This window comes from Rhinolophus sinicus, linkage group LG07 (assembly GCF_036562045.2).
Source record: "Rhinolophus sinicus isolate RSC01 linkage group LG07, ASM3656204v1, whole genome shotgun sequence".
Lineage (NCBI taxonomy): Eukaryota > Metazoa > Chordata > Mammalia > Chiroptera > Rhinolophidae > Rhinolophus > Rhinolophus sinicus.
Window position 1 is genome coordinate 10957831 of NC_133757.1, and position 10968 is coordinate 10968798.

General features: G+C 47.1%; 2 long non-coding RNA genes across 5 annotated transcripts in view; one reads left to right on the forward strand and one right to left on the reverse strand.

Annotated features, from left to right (window-relative positions):
* Positions 1-10750, reverse strand: part of LOC109444069 (uncharacterized) — a 311168-nt gene extending 300418 nt beyond the window's left edge. The window contains exons 1-2 of one of the 4 annotated variants that reach the window (XR_012498380.1): positions 10360-10750; positions 5281-5469 (exon numbers count right to left, since the gene is read on the reverse strand). This is a non-coding gene — a long non-coding RNA (uncharacterized LOC109444069). The remainder of the gene's footprint in view (positions 1-5280; positions 5470-10359) is intronic. The other 3 variants (XR_012498382.1, XR_012498381.1, XR_012498379.1) reach the window with 3 other exon arrangements.
* On the forward strand, positions 7494-9818 carry LOC141572887 (uncharacterized). Its single transcript, XR_012498383.1, has 2 exons — positions 7494-8006; positions 9481-9818. It is a non-coding gene; the product is annotated as an uncharacterized LOC141572887 (long non-coding RNA).
* Positions 10751-10968: the final 218 nt, after the last annotated feature.

A 10968-nucleotide genomic window follows, 5' to 3' on the forward strand; every position in this document is an offset into this window, starting at 1 on the left:
TGTGAATTAAAAAGCAGCACTTTGCAGCATTAAGTCTAATATTTTATGATCTTCAATTGATTAGGTGGGCTTTCAGGATTACATGGAAAGGTTAAGATAAAACACGCCTCAGACAGGCGGCTCTCACCAGTCTGCTTTGCTTTTCAAAAACCTAGATGAAAACCCAGAAAGAACCAGTCTCTGTTTTCCCTTCCAAGTAAGCCTTCTGGAACCCGTTTTCAGACCATCAAAGCACTTTTCCACCTTGAGGACACCAGGTGCCCTGAGCTCTCAGGACTAAAAGGAGGCTGGTCCCCCATTTCTCTACCTTTCTCTTGTCTCTTTCTTGGCACAAAGCTACCACTGATGACACGATGCCCAGAGGGACCACATCCCAAGCCTGGGCCTGCAAAGGGGAGGCCCTGCTCTGGGTTCCCAGCCTCTCACTTGGACCTGGATGGGCACCACTGCCTTGTCTGGCCTCAGCCAAGGGTGTGTGTACCACACGCCCCATGCAGCAAGAAGTTTACAGACCGCCAAGCTCCACACGACCTCCTCTGCCATGAGTGCCACTACCCTCTCCCCTGGCTGATGACAACAGCTTTCTACCGGGCATTTCACATCACTCCAAAAATTCTGGTCCACTCTATACTGTGGCCAAAGGGGTCTTTCTAAAACCCAGCTCTGGGTATGACACTCCCCTGCTCAAAAACCTTCCCTGGTTCCCCATTGTCTGTTGACTTACATAGATACTCATCAACCTGGCCCCAGCCTTTCTTTCTACCTTCATCTCCTATTGCTCCCATATGAACCAGCCAAACTGAGCTACTTAGAATTCTCAAGTAAACACCCCTGCTTTCTCAACTCTCAAGCTTTGCTTATGGCATTCACTTGGTGCATGACGCCTCCCTTCTTCACCTCCTGAAAGTCACTAGTCCTTGACAATGAAGAGAGTAAATAAGTATGTAAAATAGAGCTCCCGATGTTCCAAGCACTTTACATATCACTATTTAATCCTCATAATAATCCTGTAAGGTAGGTACCTTTATTAGCTCCATTTTATACATGGCAGAAGTGAGGTTCAGAGAAGTTAGGTAGCTTCCCCAACATCACTCAGCCAGCTGGGATTCAAATCCAGGAAGACAAGGCTCATCTCAATTCCACGTCCTTGGTAAAGCTAGCCCTGCCCCTACCTGGGTGCCTTCTTTCTCCCCTGAGGTGTGCACCATCCGCCCATTCCACGGCACTGTTGCAGGTAAACAGCTCCCTTCTCTACCAGGACACCAATGCCTGGGGACTGTCTGGGCCTCCCTTGTATCGTAGCAGGGCTTGGGGCCACACGTTGCACACAGTAGGTGTTGACTCAGGCAGGCTGTCAACCTGACTTCACGGTGGACCCCAGCCAAAAGTCACTGCCCCTTAGAAGAGGATTTAGCTGGTGCCTATCGCACTTTCCGAGTGGCAGAGGAAGGCACTGAAAAGTGCTGAGTGAGTGGCAGTACAAGCTGTAAAAGCACAGAGACCTCAGTATGAATCCAGGCACCACCTCTTTCAACCATGAAACTTTGGGGATAGTTAATTCACCTCACCAACCCTTGGTTTTCTCACCTGTAAAATGGAAATAGTAGTAACCCCCATTCCATAAGGAAATTTTCAAAATTAAAAGAAATGATTTGTGAAAAGCACTTAGGACAGACGGTCCCTGGCACACAGTAAGGTCTCAGGAAAAGCCAGCTGTTACCATTGGAGCGGCATCTCCAATCCAGCCCATGCAGCTCTGGGACCCTGGGCCGGACACCTGCACACCTCCACTTCCTCACCTGAAACCTGGGCTCCTTAAAACTCATCTCAGAGGATTATGGAGAAGGATTTAATGAAACAACAGAAAGGCCTAGAACAGAGTAGACAATCGAAGTAGTAAGATCATTTCTATGTTTAATTAATATAAACTTCACCCTAGCTGATGATTTTTTTTCTCAAAATACCATAAAGATGGTCTTTGACCCCTGAAATAAGCAACCCTGTGCAAAAAACAGTGTCTGTTGCACCCCAACCTTGCACCAGGCTCTGAGGAGAAAGGGGGTGGATGCAGCACAGCCCCAGCCTCCAGGGGGCACTAAATTTAATGAGGGCAGGCAGCCCAGAAAGAGCCCATCTCCCCCAAGGCAGAAGGAGGGCTGGGCTGCATCCGGGGCCTGGGCCAAGTCTCCAGGCTCAGCTGGGAGGAGGTGCTGCCTGATCTCATGACCTATGACCCGTCAGATCTGTTGGACATGCCATGAGGATGAGAGCAAGCCCTTGGGCAACTGCAGCATGGAGGAGAGTATCTGTATGATTTGTGATGCCTTCTTAGGAGACCTCAGCCCTGAGAGGCGAGGTTGTCAGTAAAATCCCTTAGGTAAGGAGTTGTCTTCAGAACCTCCCTGCTGTGGCAGGCCAGGAAGTTGCTCTCAGGAATTACCTCACCACCACCAATAACATCTGCCGGGTCTGGTTCTTTAAGGCAGTAAGATCCTAACCTTGAGTCACACAGATGAGCTTAAGGGGGCTGGGGGCCAGGAAGACTCTGAAGTACTACGTTCCAAATCTTATATGAATGTATGCAGGTGTATACACTGGATAGAGGTTCTGTAAAATTCTGTGTACGTCAGGATAGGCTAACTGCTGGCTGCAGTAACAAGCAAGCCCTAAACTGCAATGGCTTAATTTGCATATATGTCCCAGTCCAAAAAGGCTGACAGGTGTCGGCAGTGAAGAGCAGGGTTCTGGAGGCAGGGGCTCCACCATCTTCAACATATGGCTTCCCAGGTAACCCTGAGCATTGACATTCAACTAGCAGGTGGAGAAGAAAAGGTGGTGCATGAAATATAAGAAATTTCAGGGGCCAGCCCTGGAGGGAGCACACATTATCCCTCCCCACATTCCATTGGCCGGAACTCAGTCACATAGGGCCCCTGACCACAAAGGAGGTTGGGAAATGTAGTCTTCATGTATACCCCGGAGGGAAAGAAAACTGAATTGGAGAACACATTTTGTAGCCTTTCAGAAGGACTGAAAGGAAAAAGGGGGCAGAGGATGAAGAAGAATGGTAGGTATCATTTGCTTTATGTATATTATTCACTTATTCCTCACTATTAGTAAGAGATTTTTTATTTTACATCCATTTTATAGAGAAGGAAACTGACGCTCAGAAGACAAAGTCACTGATACAATAGTGGGTGGCAGAGCCAGAATATAGGTCAGGATCGTCTCTTGTCAACATACAGCTTGAAAGGTGCTCCACTGTGCAACTTTCGTGTATTACGTATTTTGAGTGGGAAGGCAAACGTGAATGGAGAAGACAGTTTTGAGCTGGTATTTTTAGGGTCAGCTAACATTTATTGACTGCTTACTCTGTGCCAGACACCATTCAAAACGTTTTTCCATGTATTGAATAAATGAGCCAGCAAGCTACATCCAGCTATTATCTCAGCTTTAGAGACGAAGAAATGGAAGCCCAGAGAAGTTATGTAATTTGCCCAAGGCCCCACAGCTAGTAAGTGGGGGCATGGGGACTTCATCCCCGGTGGCTCCGCCAGTTCTGACGATGCACACTTCCTCCCTTGTTTGCACCGATTCAGCACACAGTTGCTCTTAGCCACGCCATGAGTTCAAGGCAAAGAGGGAATGTGTCTCCCTTAGACTCATGCCCCCACCATGCAGCGTAGGGTGCCCCTCCCCCCGAAGTCATGGTCAGAGGGTGGGAATCCCCCCTCCAGCATGTTGACACATGACTGGAGTCAGCAGGCACTTGTAACCTGGGAGCACCGTGGCAGAGCCCACTAGCCCATGTCGGATGGGCGCTACGAGCCCACGGGCAGCTGACATTCCTCCACAACCCCATTCGATCCACCTGATGGCTTCCTGAAAGGAGAGGTTTGCTATCTCTGACCACTGTCATTCAAGACAAAATAAAACTCAGCTACTGGGGCCAGAAGCAAATCTGAGGTGAACGGGAAGGGGAACCAAGGCCACATCGCCTGTACTCACGCTAACACCTGAAGGTATTGCTTCACACGGTGACAGCCTGGGGACAGGGGAGCATGTCGCCTGGCCTGGCACAAGGCCAAGGTGTGGACCTCAAGCTCTTACACAAAAGCAGCAAGCTAGTGGGTGGGCGAGTGCAGAACTGCCCTCGGGCACTCAACAAGAGGTATTCTGGCTGGTGGTGCCCCAAGACTGAGGAGGGGTGAAGGATGTAAAAGTACTAAGCTTGAGGGAGAGGGACACTCAGACAAAGGTACAGTTAAAGCCAAAAGTTCAGAACCAGAAGAAAACAGGGGCAGCCCCACGCGCCAGGTCTGTGCCAAGACCCTATGGAGCTGCGGCAAAGATGCCGAGCCTGGAGTCAGCTGGACTGGAGTCAGAGCCCAGCTCCTTCGTTCATTAGTCTCTCAGTTTCTCCACCTATAAAATGGGTATAATGTCAGTCTCACCTCACAGAGCTGCAGGAAGGCCCACTGGGGTTGAGCACACAAAGCATCAAGTACTAGGCCTGGCATGAAGCCATCTGAGTGTTGGCCCAGGGGCTAATACAATCTTCTTAGAAAAAGACAAAACAAAAAGTAGCAGACTGAATTCTCTCATCAACTGCATCATCAAACGGGACACCTCAACTACAGCTGTTTGTTTTGCAATTAAAATAATCACCTCTTCATTTCTCACAGGCTGTGCATCCTGACCTTTAAAGTAGGTCAGTCACCTGTCCCCCGCCCCACAGAACTGAGTGTTTTTGAGGTCAGCGGCTCACACTGGACAGTGCCCTCCGCTGTACATGATCTTTCTTAATCCTGGCAGTGGCGCTGGGAAGCCACTGGAGCTGACCTCGTTACACCCATTTTACAGACAAGGATATGGAGGCTCCCCAAGGGTTTCAGTTAGTAAGCAGCAGCCCTGGCTCCAAGCACAGGGTGTGTGGGATGACAGTGAAGGGGCTCAGCACGCTTGGCTGCCTGAGGACTGGCACAAGAGCACCAGGCAGAGGCCGGCCGCGGGGCAGGGGTGACAGCACGGACCCTGGAGTGAGGCTCTGCTCTGTGGGTTCCAATCCCAGCTCTGCCACTTACTAGCCCTGAGGCCTTGGGCACATTGCTGGGCCTCTCTGTCTTCTTTGTAAAATGGCAGTGATGTTACCTCTGAGGGTGCTGTGAGGATTTAAAGAGCTAATAATATGTATAAAGCAATTAGAACAGGGCCTGATGTATAGCAAGAACCATCATATGTCCCGACTGATACGCTGTGCAGGGAACCACACCCACCAACCTGTTTCCTCTGTTTGCTTCTGCTGCTCTGTGCCCCTGGATGTCCGAGGCTGCATCTTACCATCCTGGAGACTAAGACAGAGGGACATACAGTGTGGCTGTTAGGAGTGCAGGCTGCGGTTCCAGACCTTGTCACTTCCTGGCTGTGCAACCTCAGCAGGCTCTGTGTCTGCTCTGAGCCTTTTCCCTCCTGCATAAAACGAGATAAGAATCGAACCTATTTCAAGGAGATATGAGTCTTTCCTTAAGTGATGTAACACACACGAAGCACCGAGAACAGTTCCTGGCACATGGGTAGTGCTGAACAAGTGTTAGCTATTATTGTATCTACGTCCCAGCACCCACCACCGTGCCCACTCCAGTGGTGCTAAGCAACTGGTTTGGGATACATGAATGAGTTGGGTATTTATACTTCTGGTTCTCTGGATAGCTGGAGGTCTTCTCCAAATTCTCTCCCAAAGATAGGACCTCAGGACGGGAGTTGGTCACCAAGGATGGTCACCATGTCCGAGATACTCACTGTTTATAATGATCTCACTGAGTAAATAAATAGTGTGAGATGGGGAGCGAGGCCAGGCCTTCCAAAAATACTGTCCCTGGCTCCAGCCCTGGCGCCAAGGAGACACAGTGACTAGCCAGTTGACTCATCTCCCCAACATGAGCTGAGCTGCGGAGGCAGCCCCACCCAGCCTCTCTGGCTCCTTCAGATGGTCTGGCCAGCCCAGCAGGAGCCAGTCTAAAGCAGCTGGCTTTGGGGAGGAGAAAAGCAGGTGTGAACCTGCGATTAATGCCAAAGAGGGGAAATCAAAGGAGCAGAAAAGCTGTGGCTGGGGAGGTTGAGGACAAAAGGCCACTGTCATAGTAGTCACTAGGGAGAGTGGGGGACATTGAAGGGCAGGTAGCATGAAGGTGGGCATTGCTGTGCTGTGGGGTGAATACCTACAGGGTTCTTGGGCCCAAGCTGGTCCAAAGCCAGCAAAGCCCTCAATTAGGGAAGAAACCAAGACTAGGGAGGAAACGCAGAAGGGCCTCCATCAGCTCCCAGGATCAGGGAGCCATGGGGAGAGCTCAGAGAGATTGGCTCCAGCCTCATGGTCGAAACTGGTCAGGGTCAAAAGATGGTGACTTTGACAACAGTCTCTGATCATCTGGCACCCTTCTTGAGCACCTTGATCTCTTTAGAAAATTGTTGGCTTTTTTTTTTTTTAATAATTATATTTTGAAAATATAATTTCCATGTTAACGATTTCACTTACAATTTTGAATGACAGAAACCAGGCACTTAGAGATGCTACTTTGATGTACAGGTCAGAGGATGTGACTCTGTTTGTCCATTCTACAATATTTACTGAGTGTCTACCACATACCAGGTACTGATCAAAGTGCTGGGGACCTGCAGAGAACAAGACAAATGAGGTCCCCATTCCCATGGAATTTACATTTTGGGGAGGTGACAAACAATAAATGCTCAGAGAATGAAGAAAAGCCTTCAGATCAGGATAAATATCAGGAAGTAAACAATGAGCTTTGTGATAGTGATGGGTGGAATTGCCAGGTGGTCATGAAGATCTCTCAGAGGTTATAGCTTGGCTGTGGCCTGAAGCAGAAGCCATGAGAGGCACAGAGAGTTCTGACTGCATGTGCAAAGGCCCTGAGGCCAGGACACGTTAAGGAAAAGGGAAAAGGGAGATATGGCTGAGGCGGAGTGAGTGAGCCTTGCTAACATTTATTGGGCACTTCACTTTGTGCCGGGCACCATTCTAAGCACTTTACTGGTAGCTTATTAAATAGCCATAAGGACCCTTGAAAGTAGGGTTCCATTAACTCTATTTACAATTGTGGACACTAAGGTCAGACAGGTTAAGCAACCTGCCCCAAGTTACCCAGTAAGGACAGGGCAGGCAGGTTCCAGCCCTGACATTCCAAATCCAGAACCTAGAACCTCCCACCTCCCACCCTGGCGGATTCCAGACAAGCGCTGGAGGACACAGCCTCTGGGGGCCTCAGGAAGGAGTTTGGATTTTGTTGAGGTACAATGGTAAGTGTTCGGGTCACACAGTATGTTAGTGGTCAGTTCAATGAGTATGGGGCATTTACTGTATGCCAGGTGTCTGCAGTGAGTCTGGGGTCCAGACACTAGGCATGCTGCGGTTTATGGCGACCCCCGCCTTCCGACTCCTGCTTCGCGCCAACCCCAACGAGGAGCCATCTCCCTTCCGACCCAGGCTTCGCGGGTTTAGGGGCGAGAACTGGCGCTCCTGGCAGGAAGCGGCTCTTGTCTCGAGGTCCCTCGGACCCCAGGCAATCCCGCACCCAGACGGGGCTCGCAGAGACAACCCCCAACCCTCAACCCGCCCCTCACCACTCCCCGATGGGCCATGCCACCTCCTCTGGTAGCCCTCGGGTGTCTCTTGGAGAGGAGAGAGCGTGGCCAGACTGACCTATTATCTGAATGCCCTGGACCATCAGCCTGTCCCGGGACCCCTTTCTGCAGTCAACTCGGCCGCGCTTGTCCAGCACCGTAAGTCCCTAATGTCCACCCTGCCCACGGTGACCACGCGGTGGCCACCCGGCCCGTAGCGCGCAGACTCTGACCCCTGCGGGCACTTCGGCCCCGGCGGCCTCGGGCCCGGGGACCCGCGCGCCTTGATTCCCCCACGTTCCATCCCCAAACTTCGGCGACGACCGGCGGATCCCGGCCTCCTGGTGGCGCGGCCTGATTGGCAGGTACCCCCTTAGCAGGGCAGGGGAGGGGGCCCGAGGGAGGGCTGTTGTGCACAATTGCTGTTTTTACTCCTGCCACCATTAATTCAACTATTGACAGAGAAAGGAGGGTCCGCGGCGGCTTTGTGTCACGCACTCACTGTAATTTACTTGAAAAGAATTAAATTACAATTACCTGCCATTCGTTTTGCATAAAACGATCGGTAAGGAGTCTGCAATCGCAGAGTGCTTGAAAGGACAACAGCCCCATTGTTGCCATATTAGAACAATATTTCTCAATTTGAAACTTAAAACATTCGAATTAGCAGCTTTGTTTGACTGTGGTGGCCCACAGATAGGCAAGACTGACACCCCACCTCGGACTCCAGACATTACAGTTAACGAGCATAATTTTCATTCATTTAAGTCTAGACTGATCTTTTAAAATCGTTGCATTTATTGTAGAAATGTACCTCCCAAATGTTGGAAAGGAAAACATAATCTTTATCTGTTACCTAGCCCGGTTGATAAATTATCTAAATGCCATGAAAATTCCTCTTGCTAGAGCTAAAATCAGAGCAAACTGTAATTAATACACTTGAGATTTGTTTAAATGACCAAAGAAATCACACTGTTTCTCAAATAAAGTTACTTCTGTTCTCATTTTCTCCCCTTTTAGATACGGTCGTCAGGTAAATGTGACTGATTAGCTTTTAAACCAAGGTTTTTAAAAGTGTATTTAAAATATTCAATTCTGCAAAATTACATCACTGTTAACCAGTGTGTTCGGCAAATTTAAAGCCAGGCTGGTTTTTTAACAACTTCTGTAAAAGTAAACTGCTGCTTTGAGTGAGCTGTAGTTTCCATTAACATTAATGGTTTTTCAGTAACAAAATGTAACTGTTCAATCAAGCTTGAATTTAAAAAAAAAAGTTACTAATTGTAAGAACCCTTGAACAATCAGGAAAAACAAATTAAAATATACAATTGGTAACACTGGGAGCTGTGTGCAGGGAGAGAAACCTATGTTATGCCTGTGAAAATAAAGAGAAGTAACCAAAAATAAGGCTGAAACTAGAAAAGATAAAGGAATAGAAAGGTAGAATTTTTAAAATCTGAGTGATAACAAGCAAGATTAAATGCAGATTTAGTGCAGGAAAGAATTAAAATGTGGAATAAGAAAACCCTGTAACCTATGAAAGCAAATCAGAGAAGTAAAAACACATTTGCTATTGTTAAGTGGCCTTTCTTCATGTTAAAAAGTGCAATTTTATGACTGAAATGTTATTAGTATTTTAAGAGCTTTATTTTTAGAAGACAGAGAGAAGGCTGCCAGCTGATTTTCTTTTTTTAATGAATGGCCTTTTCCTTTAAAGAAAAAATATTGTATTGTCTGCTCCCTTTTAGTGTTTGTAATGCATGTGAAAATTAAAATATTTAATTTTATTGTTAGTGACTTTACAATTTTTAAAAAATAAATTTTCCTTTCTTCTTTTAGGAGAGAATAACGTTTGGCTTCAACAGAAAACAAATTACATGTAGAACAAACCAAGGACTCGACTCAACTTTATTTCCATGGCCGGTTTTTCTGAACAATCATCCGCAGAGAAAGAATTCATCAGCAAATGAAACAATGTCCCTGATCTATAGTCATATTCTGATACCACCTCCTGGAATATCGGCAACATTTTAAGTTCCAGCCTCAGCCATGAATTCCTTCAGAACAAATCAAATGTCTTTAAAGAATATTTCTGTTTGAAAAGGAATTAAGCTCTCCTGAAAGAATTTTAAAGGTTGTGATATTCACAGTCTGATAAAGCAGCACCTTTAATGAAATTCTAATTAGCAATTTCATGCACTTTGCTATTAGTCATATCAGATTAGTGCACATTTTCACAGCCTTCCGTTAATTAAGTGCACTTATTCCAAGTTTCAAACACTTTCCTTATAAGATGAAAACTGTGCTGAAATGTTATTTAGTAAACAGAGGAAGTGTGAAAGTGTAGGTGTGCGTGTGTACAGGGGTGGACATTTTTAACTGTCTATATAAATTTTTTTACATTTAGAGTTGGTGAACACAGGTTTTCCTCCCTTCTTTCTTGCATTCTTGGTGTTTCCTTGCTACTTCTAAGGGACCTATTCAAATCCTTACCGCAAGTGCACTTCATGTATATTTTTGCTTAAAACATATTTTCTGTATATGTATATATGTGGGAGGATTTTTTGCTTAAAAATCTTGTGTGTTTGTGTATGTGGAGAGAGCGAGAGAGACAGAGAGAGAGAGAGAACTATACAATATATATTATCTAGTTTTTAAAATCTTCTCTGAAAAGCAATGAACAAGCATTAGTCCATGTAATAGCCCCATGCCCCTCACCTTTTGCAGGCACCTTCTTTCCTTTGAAAACATCAGTGAGATTTCTACCTTCTAAAGTTCATTCGAATGCTCCAGCAAGGAGCAGGCGGCTAGCTTCCGTGGGCCTCATCCTTGGGGCACAGGACATCTTCTTTCATTTCAGATTCCACTTCTCTACTTAGAGAACCCAACAGACAAGCCAGTCATTTCCAGGCATGGCAGCACCTACCCTTGCGGCACACACCCTGCCGATCCCTGAGAATCCAGGGATCCTCCCTGATCCCAGGCTGCTGGAGGGTTGCTCCAATTCAGGGCGATTGTATTGTGTGGAAATCAACCTGATCTTATCTGTAGCTTTTTGTCAAGGGGAAATCTTGGTTGCCTGTTTTGCTCAGAGGTTGAAAGTTGTAATATATTAACTAATTGCTTACATCTCTAACACATGTTCTCTTGTTGGTGTCATTCATTTATACTGTAACATTTTCGACATTTCTAGATCATCTCTTGGGACTCCTGGGCCTCTTAGTAGTTCCCTCCATGAAGAGTGTTTGCCTAATGATTACTGACTGACATCTCAATAACGAGCAACGGACGAGTTGGGTGCATCTATTGAAGAGTTCTGGGTGTGTG